Source organism: Dysidea avara, chromosome 8 (genome assembly GCF_963678975.1).
Source record: "Dysidea avara chromosome 8, odDysAvar1.4, whole genome shotgun sequence".
Classification (NCBI taxonomy): Eukaryota; Metazoa; Porifera; class Demospongiae; order Dictyoceratida; family Dysideidae; genus Dysidea; species Dysidea avara.
In genome coordinates, this window is record NC_089279.1 from 12,708,168 (window position 1) to 12,720,831 (window position 12,664).

Here is a 12,664-nt window from a genome sequence, read left to right on the forward strand (position 1 = left end):
GTAACATCAGGGTAAACATTCCACGTATTCCATGCAGTCTTTTTACCTCTGCCGCAGAATGAAGAGACGGTATCACATCCTGTAAATGCATGGAACATAGGAAGAGTAGAACAAATTCTTGGTTCCATGTTAGTCACAACTTCATGAATAGGTATGTATCGGAATTTTGTTCCTGTGCCAAAAGCCAGCCACAGTTCATCAGGATTAATCGCATTGAAAGTGGAAATAACTAACACTACTACATCAGTGTCTACTGACCTTATACACAACTTTCTGCATCCTTTCCTTACAGCATTAACAGCATGGAGAAATAGACGAGTATCTGCTTCCTCATGGGAACAAGGGACTAAGTTACTTAGATCAGCATCAGCTGAGGAACACAATACATTGCTGCCATCAGTTGCATATACACTTTTGCCATCAGCAGTTGGAACTTTTACAGCCTGTTGAGACAGAAACTTAAAAAGCTCGGTTTTGTTATAATCTAGATGTAAAAAAATCCTTCCACTTTGAAGGTAGGGTCGTGGAAGCAGCAACTCTTCTTCGAACACCTTTTCCTCTTTTTTCCCTAGTTGTTGCTTTCAAACTGTCTGAGATGTACACATCCCAAACTACATCAACTCTATCAGCCTTCTGCAACTGGGACAACACATAAGAAGTAAAAACCATGTCTGAATATTCTTGAAAAGATTTTGCTCCTCCAGGGTTAAGCATTTGAACTACAGCAGCACCATCTAGGAGTATGGCATCAACATTAGGTGCCTGTAATAACTGTTTCTCTTTCAATTCAAGGCAACAGAGGAGGTCTGACTTAGTACCTTGTCTTAGTTTACCACCGACTGATAATGATGGTGGAGTGGCCTGGTTTTCATGAGCAAAAATGTGTCCAGATCACCATCTCTAGTTTGACAAGATATGTACAGTCTAGAAAACAGATTACAATCATTCTTTAATGACATTAGTTGAATCTTCTGCCTCGTAGGATGATATTTGACTGAATGATTACTGTAAAGCGCTAGCTTGTTTTTGCTGATTGGTTCAGTAATGGCTTTTTCACACTTCACAAGTCGCTCTTCTACAAACTTTGCATACAGATTAGCACCTAGTGCTTCAATTCCTAACACTGTTTCTCCGACAGAGCTGTCAATGATATCTCATGTATCAAGAACCAGTAAATCTTGGCCCTTTTCAAGAAATGGGTTTCCATGTTCTTCAAAAACGACAACTAGTGACTGCACTTCTTTCTGAAAAGCAAACTGAGCACTTGGATGCTGTTGATGGTGCAGATGTTTTGCATTTGCACGTGTCACTATTGCATACTCCTCATACTGTCACGATTCGAGCAACTTCAGATCCAGCCACCATCCAGCGCCTTAATGCACAGGGATCAGTTGTCAATCCAATTTCTCCTCCAGACTCTTTAACCGTTGCATTATTCTGCTCATGACATTGGTCAATAGCCATTGCTGAAAACTTGGAAATGGTTTTGTGGACGACAAACTTTCCTGCATGGAATTCTTCTAGAACTTCAGGGTGTTTATTAGTGAGTGACATCATGTCTTGGATGTGTATAGGTAGCCACCTTGAATAGTGAACATGGTCAAGTGCAAACATCCAGGGGGTAATCTTTGACAGGGATTCAATATAAAGCTGAAAGTTTCCTTCACGAATGGACCTAATGTACAACAGTACCAGAATCTCCAACGACAATGATTTCAACCAGTAGTTAAACATTAAGCTTTGCTGTGCTTGTGCCAAACACCATTGCTCTAATGTCACTTGAGAACCTGACTCAGAAGTATACTCATCATATGCCTCCTTCAGCAGTGCATAGAGACTTGCAGCTGTTACTTGGTGAGCATGTATAGTTCTTGCAACATGGCATACTTTAATGAAGGAGTCAGCTGTACCAGTGCCTGCAATACCTGCTTGTACTAGTGCACTAGTCCATCCACTTCCATCCAGCCAGTCTCCTAGTACCTAAGTTTACAATAGGTGTAGTTATTTTCCAGTGTGGAAGATATAGCATGATGTGTGCATAATACATTTGAATTATGTACATCATACATATGTATGGTTTTGTATGTATGCATGACATATGTATATGTATGATGTACATGTATGTACCCATATATGTTTACCTTTAAAATTGCCATCTCTATGTGCAAACCACCTAGCATCAGCACAAAGTGATCTTCTCCAAAATCATTTGGCCAAGCCCACTGAATCTGCTTGGCAAGTGCATACAATGGCTGATCAGCAGAAAGAATAGGAGTTTGACCAGGGTTGAGATACTGCACAGTAGTTTTGACCATTTCCATTGAATGTTTAATCATTGCTACAGAATGAGCACTGTCTAACAACAAGGGTAACAGTGCATTGATTGCAGCTGGTGGAATCACTGCAGTTTGCATGTTGGAATGATAGGCAAACCAGGCTATCCAATCAGATTTCTGTAATGGGTTCTTCTTGAGATTTTCCTTCACTACTTCAAGCCATTTCCATTCTGCCTTTGTTCCCTCATCAGTAGCATTGAAATTGGTAGGTTGTACAGAGCCATTGACAGGAGGAACGTTAAATTCTTTGGTTTTAAAAGCAGCTGGAAGTACACTAGTATATTTCTGAGGAAGCGGAGTAATTCTTTTTCCATGAGAAACGGTTTGATCAATGATTAGCACACCTCGATCATGACCTCCGAATGTGTGGGAAGGATGTTGCATGAGTGAAATGCCTGTGCCATGAAATGAGTCTTTTGCTGTTGTAGCACTAGGGTTGTAATCAAGGTTGTCAACTGCTGCTACTGTGAAAAGTCCACTACGCATCTTTGGAGGACACACAACACCATCTAACTCAAATCGCTCACACACTCCATTGCCTAAATCAGATGTCAACTGCAGAAAGCGGTCATATGAAATACAGATACCCAGATTGAAAAATGCATCAATAAGAGATCTTTTTCTAGTAGCAACATGGAGCTTAAATGCCACGTACAAAGCTAGTGGCGTTTCACGATCACGATTATGTCGTTCACGACTGTGATTAACAGAATCTGCGCCTCGACAATATTTCACACTGTTGAACATAAGGATTTGAGATATGGAAAGAGCAGCCCTCGAGGTGGACATGTCAGTGTCAGACTGATGCTTGATGCTAGGGCCATCTAGAATCATTCTAACAAGGGCCATTAGTGATGGTGCTACAGCTTCTTGTTCAGTAGAGTGCTTGAAAGATCCATCGAAAAAATTTTTCTTTTCAAACATTTCTTTGCGCACTATTTGCGCTGCACGTACTAAGTGCATTGCATCATCATCAAAATCACAAGCTTTTGTAAGAGCTACAATAAAATCTTCTTTAAAACTGAGAATGACACTATTGCCTTGTAGATGTGCCTGAAAATCTGGAAGTGCTGACAGCAACCTGTCTTTGAGCCTTGAAGAATGTATGCGACCTTCAACAACAGCACCAAGCTGTTCAAGTCGATTCTTGTACATCTGTGTAAGATCTGTCAATTTGAAAACTGGTGCAATATCTTCCTTCCGAAGGTCTTCCATAAATGCAACTAATTCTGCTAAAGCAATTCCATGTTAATGAACCTCACAATCTTTTTCTTGACCTGCTCTGTCCAGTGTCCTAGCTCTTTTGTATAGATCCACAAGACATTTCCGATGATACTTGGCTTCTAGAGCAATTATGTACCCAGGTTCAAGCTTGGCTAGAAGGGTAGTGTCTTTCAAAGCTATGGCACATTTGCGTACTTTTGCATCAATGTTGTATGTTGAAGCATTGTGTAGACCTTCAAATCCACCTGGATTATCGCAAAGAAAACACTTGTCATCTTTAAGGTCAATAGATCTGTGACTTGAACGTGTGTGTACAGATGGAGGCGTACTAACTTTCTCATTATTTTGTTGTTTCTTTAGTCGTTCTAACTTTGTCTGGTTAAATTTCAGACGACAGGACTTATGCCATCCAGCACGGTTCCTTGCCAATGTGGCTTCAATACCACCACCATCATCCAGCTGTTTGATATCAACATTGATTGGCATGTGACCAAGCTCATTAAAGCTAATTAGCTGTTCCGCTAAAGACCTATAGCCACTACCAGTAATCATCTTCTTATTTTTAACTGCATATGGACACTGCATGCAGTCCTGTCCCATTCTCTTGGCACAGTATACAAAACTTCGCCCCCTGTATCAATTTTTTTTTGGTGTGGGAGTGTCAATATCCACTAACACATGGCGCTTTGCCATTACAGAGCGTTATTAATACTTTTTAGAGGCCATATCCTGTATTAAGAGTGTATGTTGCAATATTGTTAACTTACATTACAATACATGCCTTACCTGACTTAGTAGAGCACAACTTTACAGAATCCACTCTTAAAATTTTTGAAGACTATGGTGTTGGAATGTTTAGAATGACAGGCATGAAAAAATCAGGCAGGCATGAAAAATCAAGTCAAGAGAAGGTTAATACCTTCACACAGGTCATGTTTAAAACTAAAAAAATAGGCAGTAAAAAACATATCTATGATTTGGTACATGCTACAGGTGTAATTTTGGTTTCATTACACTCCCTGAAGTCTCAGCTTTCATTTGATACCCAACACTTAAGGTTTATTATTTGTGGAACTGGTGTTAATGCAAGATAATGTATTTTCGTGGGCTTAATTGACCTGTAGAGGTCACAAAAGGTCAAATCTGAGGTGGCTCCCTACTGAAAATTGACCTTTATGATGAATACAAACTATGTGCCAAGTTTCATGCTTTTATCCAAAAGTGCACAAAAAAAGGTCTTAGCTGCCTTACTAGACTAACTGAGTAACTGACTGACTGACTGATGCCTTCAGACAAGCGTAACTCCATAACGGCTAAGGTTACGGGCTTGATTTTTTCACTGTTCGACGTGGCTTCAGCCCGACAGGTGCCTTTTGGCATACCGCAGCACGTACAATGCATTCTTCATGGACTTACCAGTGTCCTCCTTTGTGTCCCATTCATCTTTGCTGACAGGGAAAGGTGTCGATGGAAAGGTGTCGATGGAAAGGTGTCGATGGAAAGGTGTCGATTTGGCGCGAGCACGTGATGGCTTCCCTTCGAAACAGAAATCGTCCGTATTTTTCATCGTGGCTATTTTGATATGCAGAGGTGCTTTTCAAACAGTTCTTGATTCGTGTACTGCTGTGTAACAGGCTGAACATAGCCTACAGCGAAGCGTAATGGATACTTCACTTTTCAGACGATAATTAATATGATTGGGGCGCACGGCACGATTTCTTTCTTTGGCCGGTATGCGTGGATTGTGGAGGTGCTTTTCGAACAGTTCTTGATTCGAAATGCTGTATAACATAGATGACAACGAAGCGTAATGGATACTTCACTTTTCACACGATAATTGATATAGCTGGGGCGCGCGGTACCTTTTCAGATGCGGTATGCGTGGGTTCACCAGTCATTATAAATTATTTACAAAAATGTTAACAAACAAGTACACGAAAAAAATTGGAATTTTCAACTAGAGTAGGGACCATAGCACATCGATAAAAAGTACTGAGACAAGTTGGAGTAGTCCATGATATTAAAACAATAAAAAGTGTTATATCCCTACTGTGCATTTCTGTTATGGTATCTTGAGCACAGTAGGGATATAACACTTCTTACTGTTTTACAGTGATTTAATATCATGGACTACTCCAACTTGTTTCAGTACTTTTTATCGATGTGCTATGGTCCCTACTCTAGTCGGTTGAAAATTCCAAATTTTTTCGTGTACTTGTAATAATAGAGTAGGGAGGAGAGTGTCTAACTTCAGTAGATTCACCAAACTCACTCTTTCTATAACTTATCTTGCTGACCTGTAAAGAGAAGCTCTCTGATAGACCAGTATGGGTACCAGCCATCATTCCTGTAATGGGGTCATTGTAGATGACGATTCATAAAAATGATAACTTGTACACACTGGCTCCATACATATTGATATCTCTGAAGAGGAAACCTTGAAATACACCGAAATCTTTTAAAAAAAAATAATGGCAGGTATCTTCATAATGATTAAAAAGGTCCCATGAATGTGACACTAATGTACAGTCAATTTTAGCACTCTTGTTGTTTATAGCATCACATATTGACATGAGTAGTTTCACTTTTTGTGTGTATACTGTGCATGATTGTGTGAATGTCATCAGTACCTAGTTCTTGGCATGACATTAAACCCTACAACTTTCAGTTTGCTACATTATTATATTTAACAGTTCACTTCTTAGAAAAACCATCAACTATATATAGGCAGTAAACAACCACATTAACCCACTACATCATACTTGTTTGGCCTGTTGAACTTGGTAGTAAAAACTTACTACTTGGACATAAGGCACTACTCCAACATTCTAACGATTTTTGAAGTGCTATGCACTACTTCAGACCTAGTAAACACTGGAGCACAGTAGGCCTATATAATTTGTTAGTGACAAATTAAGGACAATTAAGAGCAGTCAATCCTAAGGCATCCAAGTTATCCAGTTAGATCCTCAATATACTCTGGTTTAGACACACATAGGACACCTCATGACATACTATAACTACATACACAGTATGCTCTATATATATGATGTTCAGGTTGCTGTGTAGACTAACTCTTAATGATATCACTTAGATCCACTGAAATCTGCTATCAAACAGTAAGTGTGAGTGGCAGAAGAAGTCTGGGATACCATGAATTGCTGGTCCTAGCCATGGGAAATCTCCAGTTGACTTTGACATACTAATGGAGCAAGGACAATTGACACACATTCCCTTGGCAAATCTAACAAGAGGAGTGATAAAATTTAAATGAAAAATTTAAAAACTATGTACATTTTAACCTGTATGCATGTAGTGTAGTGCGTGTGTGTGCGTTTGTGTCTGTGCACATGATGTGTGCATGCATGTAATGTTTAAGAATTTCCATGTCTCCCTGTTAAACATGCAATATCTTTACCTCTACTAATGGCATCCAGTCAGACTCACTGAAGATATTCTGGTCTCTTCGGGAGTTTTCTGCAGTAGGTAGAGTAGTTAGATATGTAGGATTGCTGTTGGAATGTCATGTAAACCACTATTGGCTACATATACTGTAAATCTGTGTAAAATGATAGTAATGTGCATGCTGACGGGTAGTATAGGAATAGTTATTGACAATTTATGATCATACTAATAGAGATTAAAGAGGATTTAACTGGCCACAGCTCATGCAATGCATTAAGAAATACAACAAGCAATAAAGAGCAATAACTGTTCTTGACTTAATCTGTTCAATAACATATAAAGGGAAACTTCATCAGACTTGGCGATTCTCGTTACAAATTCACCATAGTTTAACTTGCCAATTAGCTACTTGTAGTGCCTAAGATTAGCATCTTTATAGCTAAGAGATTGAGTCATCAAAGTACTAGTGTTTTTGCCAAATGCAACTTAGCTGGCTATTTGCCAAAATTTCCCTCTATACAGTATTCTGCTATGCCAATATTAGGTTATACATACCTATAAACACATCACTTCATTCTTAGAAATCTAAATAAAACACCCTTACAAATTGATCTACAAAATACCCTTACAAACAAACAGTTCATAGAGACACTTATGAGAGTGCCTAAATGTATAATAGATCCAAATATCACTGCATATCACAGCTGCTCCACTGGAGGTTAGAGAAGATTGTAACTGCTCTTTCTAATCTACCATGCTTAGGCAACGTTGCAGGGTAAGCTATGTGAGTACAAAGCATACAGCTATATGGGGGATCCATGGTTCCCAGGGCAGCATATTTTATGTGAGATATCATGCGGTATGAGAGGTACACTCTACTAAGTCATTCATTGGACTGTAATAACCTGTGTCACCCATCCAAGAAAGATGTTATTTGGACAGCTAATTATAGTTTATACACAGGTTGAAGGAAAGATAAGAAATTTTACATTTAAGCAGGGATCATAGAATTAAAAAGCAATGGAGTCATCTACATCTGCAGCTATACTAGTGCATGGACATTTAATTTTGAGTCTACTCATCATTATGCAGCCTGCCATGACTGAAGTAGGGATTTAATGTCCACCAAGTGTAGATGACCTCCTTTAATTGTTTCATTACTTGTTTCTGTGATTCCTAAAATTTACTTTTTGTAATAACACATTACCAGTTAACCTGCACATACCACAACAAGGGCAGAATGCCTCCAGACACATTATCAGAACAAACTGCTTCAGTAGGTGAAAAGGCACTTCTTAGGCTGAAAGATGTTGAACAGTGAAGAATTCAAGCCCATACCATTAACCTTGGTTGGAGGCACCAGTAAACAGAAAATTCAATTATGTTCAGGGCCAGATCTAGCACTACTGTAATGGTGGTAAGGCCATCTAAGTAGACTAAAAGCAACACAATCTAGGAGGTCTGGGGGGTTCCCAACCCCCAGGAAATTTTTAAAATTTAGTGCTCTGAAATGGCTTATGGAGCACTTTTAGCTTCAAATTTGATACTTACCATAGTAATGATTATTATGCCAGCATGTGAAAACTATTCCTGTGAAATACAAGATTATATAATACATTGTTGACACAAGGAATGTATCAGTAGCAAATCAAACTGTGAGTCCACTGATGATGAAGAACTATTCTGAGACAGAGAAGGCATTTTGAAGTAGCTGTCCAAGAGTTGGCACAGCCAAAACCATACCGGCCATATAGATCCAGTCTTGATGTTTTAAAATTTCATAGAGCCTTGTTGGAATTCTTTAATTGCTCTGCAGACATTTTTGGGCTTGCATGTAGCCAATACTAGCAGCCAAACTTTCATGAAGGAAAAATTAGGCCAAACCTTCATGATCCCTACTACATATAGTATGATAACCATAAAATTACAAAAAGAAGTAATTTATTAATTTTATTATTGCTACTATTTAACTTGCAGGTCATCAAAGCACACTGCACTGCATTGAAGCAGTGTAGGCGAACACTTGCAGAGGTTGACATCAAAGATTTATTACCATACCTGCTGGAACAAGAAATAATAGAAACTGACACAGAATGCAGTAATGTTGATGATTTGGTAGTTGATATGATTGCAGCAAGTGATGAGAAATGTTTTTTAAGGTTTTTGGGGGTATTAGAAAACTTGCCCAAATATGGACAAATAGCAAAAACTTTGCAGGACAAATGGAAAGAAGGAGCACCAAGAAAGCCAGCAGCATAATGGCCATCAGAATGATGAGGCAATTGCAAATTTCCCATCACTATTTTACTGGTTATCAACCTCCATCTAGTGGACCTAACCCCATTACAGGTCTTTTAACAAGCTGTATGGGTATTCGTTACTCACAATATGTTAGTGAAGATGGGGCTGTACAGAGAATGATATGTAGGCACTTGATAGCAAAAGACATCACCGAAGCGTTGAAGTGTTGTTGTAATTTTCTTGTAGAGTTGTTCCAATGTGAAAAGGTATACACAAAACCAGCAGAATTCTAGGTGGATAAAATAACTTTAGAACTAACAACTCTACAACAAAACATAAGCAAGGAATCAACTGAAAAAGAGGTCAAGGAAATTGTTAAAAAACTGCTAACACACATGAAAGATATTTCAAGGGTAGTAACAAATACCGTATCTATTTTAAAGTTTAATTTGAAAATAGTTTGTGCTCTTCAGGTAATTATGGAAACTTTAATAGAGCTGGTTGAAAGATTGTCTGAGGAGCATAATGATGAAGCCATTGAGGGCTTAAGAGTACAATATAATAAACTCCTGAAAAAAATAGAATACACAATAGCACTATATGACTTGAATAACCCTAAGGTATACAGTGCAATAGGTGCTTTGGTGGGTGGAGTTGGTGTAGGATTAATATGTTTAATAGTGTTCAATCCTGCTACAATTTCAGTTGCCATAGGATGCGTATAGCTGTTGGTGGCGTAAGTGGTGCAGCTGTTGGCTTTGGTACTGGCTACTATATAGGCAAAAAGGCAAAAGAAGCAGTTGAAACTCGCAAATGTACAGGAAAAAAGAAGGAGCTGCATTAGTTGAATGGTACAAAGCTAAGAAGAACAACAATTTTGAATAACGTGTGTACATATATGCTGTAATATGAAAACTATACTTATGTTTGTAGTCATGCAGTATTTTGTCATGTTGATTTTTATACACATGCATACATAGCTACACACTTGCTTCTATTTGGTGCACATTCCAACCCTTGGCATTTACATATGTACAGTGTGTGTAAGTAATAACTTAACTTGTTTAAAGAAAAGAACAAAGTAATTAAAGAATACGTGTACTTACGTATTGATTATCTAACAAGAATGAAAAAGGAATGATTTATTGGACAGGTGTAAGCATATACTGACCTAGGTGCTGCATGCATGCAAAGTGCATTGTAGGCAATAATAATGGCATGTCTTTTTGGTATGGTACATGACATGCGTGTACAGGACAGTCATGTCATAAGGAATATTATAATGCTAATTTTGCTGTTAGAGAAGAGATGCAAATGAAAACCCAAGGTGGTTCTGTGATATGCATTTGTGTAGTGCTCTACATGATTTAGGTATAACACTCTAACATTAATGTGTACCAGTGATTGATAATAAAAATATTCCTTAGAGAAACATAAGTTAGCACAACATCAAGACACACGGTAGTGTATCGTGCGGCCCAAGAAGCCGGCGCGCCACAGCCGTGAGTATATTGACAGGAAGAACGAAAACGTCATTTTCACACCTTTGTATCTCAGTGATCACTTATCCGATTGGAACCAAACTTGCTACACAGTTGTCCGCCAGCCAGGGGAGTCTACATTCCAAATTTGAAGGAAATCGCTCCAGCCATTTCCGAGATACGAGCTGCCAAAGTTTCGTTTTTTTTTCTTGGTTTTTTTTCTTCTTCGTCTTTTCGCACACTTGCAAAAATTGCTATAACAAGCAAACGCGTACTCCGATCGCCATGAAATTTGGCACACAGAAAGGGAGTCCAACAGCGAATCCTAGCATCAAATTTGGTACAAATCCGATGAATGATTCAGGAGTTATGACTGATTATTCGCGTAAAACAAGATCGATTTGTTGTCACGCCTACAGGGTAAACCGCTTCATGGAATGAGTTGAAAATTGCTATGTAGATGGAGTAACCATCGTAGGAGTGCCTTTTGGTGGTTTGAAAGGAATCGAGATAAAGACCATGGAGATATGACACAAACCCCAACCTGTGTCACAATTACGCGATCGATTTTTACGAATAAAAAAGTATTAGTTTTCACGCCTACTACTGTAGCGATTCCGGGAGAATTTTAAAATTAATGGAAATAGTTTTTATTTAGCATAGCCTTGTGCAGTACTCTCTAAGGATCTCATAAACACTTAGTTTTTAAAAATCCGTCATAGAATGGTGGAGTTATAAGCAATTTTGTCCTTTAAAATAGGCAAAATTTTCTCTATATCTTTCCATTGAAAAAGGTCCCAAAAATGGCACAATTGAACAAATGCTTATAGCTGAGCTTTGCTATTACATTTTGAACTTCTGTTTTCTGTTATAAATACCTTAATACATGGGCCACAGTGTAACCGTACTTGTAAGACCCTCTGAATAAAGGTCACCTCCATAGAAAGCCATTAAATAGTTGTATGCATTTACAATAGCATCTTGTGGTTGTCAATACAGCATACGCATGGTGAAGTGCAACCACTCTGTACCAGTCACCTCCACTCAATAATACCATGTGCATACAAAGCAATGAGTTGTACTGTTGATTTATAGCTGCTTATATGATTATTTTTTCTCTTAATGTGCAGCTCCTTGACAGCTACCAAAATGGTGCATCAAAGAGATGAGCTATTTGTGGTGCAAATTTGCTGACTTTTAGCATAGTAATATTGAAAATTACATGGACAAAAATGTTCACCTTGGTGTAACTAACATGTGCTGGGTTATTTCTTGCAAAGAGAACATAACATTGTGGTGGCTATATTGCAAAATAATATTATAATTGGCATAAAACTCCGCACAAACATATTTGTAGCAGAAAACTAACTGCACCATCGTATTCCTTGCCCCCAGAAAACCTAAAAACGATCCAATTGTTTGATCAATCACTCGTATGGCAGCGAATTGATTGTGCCAACTCTCCAATGGAAGATTTACGGAGAAAATTTTATGCAAAATTTACGGAATTTCAGAATCGCTACTACTAGGCAAACCGCTTAGAGCAATGAGCTGAAAATCGGTGTATAGCTGGAATAATCTTCATAGAAAGTCCTTGCAGTAGTACAGAAGAATCGGATTACAAACCACTGAGTTATGATTCTAAAGCCAACTCCGTGTAGCAAATGCGAGATCGAGATACTCTAATAGAACTCAGATTCTCTGAGAAGCCAGAATATCTGCAAATTATTGCTGAGCTTGACCGCTTGGGTTTTGTTAGTCATTACCACACAGTTGAAATTGGTTGCCTTGGCCATTACCTTACAGAGACAGTAACATCTATGAAAAGAGTTTCAAATCTGAGTTTTTCCAAGACGAAAGCATTGCTTGATAGAGCAGCTGCTGTGGCTATAACTTCCTCTCAGAGAATCTTTTATGCACGTAGTAATCCAACCTGGACACTTTAAGTTAAGTTTTGTAGTTAATTATTTTTGTATG

At 38.4% G+C, this 12,664-nt stretch overlaps 1 long non-coding RNA gene across 1 annotated transcript; it reads left to right on the forward strand.

Moving 5' to 3' along the window:
- Positions 1–7,656: 7,656 nt before the first annotated feature.
- On the forward strand, positions 7,657–10,265 carry LOC136263410 (uncharacterized). The gene is made up of 2 exons (XR_010704630.1): positions 7,657–7,740; positions 8,943–10,265. It is a non-coding gene; the product is annotated as an uncharacterized lncRNA (long non-coding RNA).
- Positions 10,266–12,664: the final 2,399 nt, after the last annotated feature.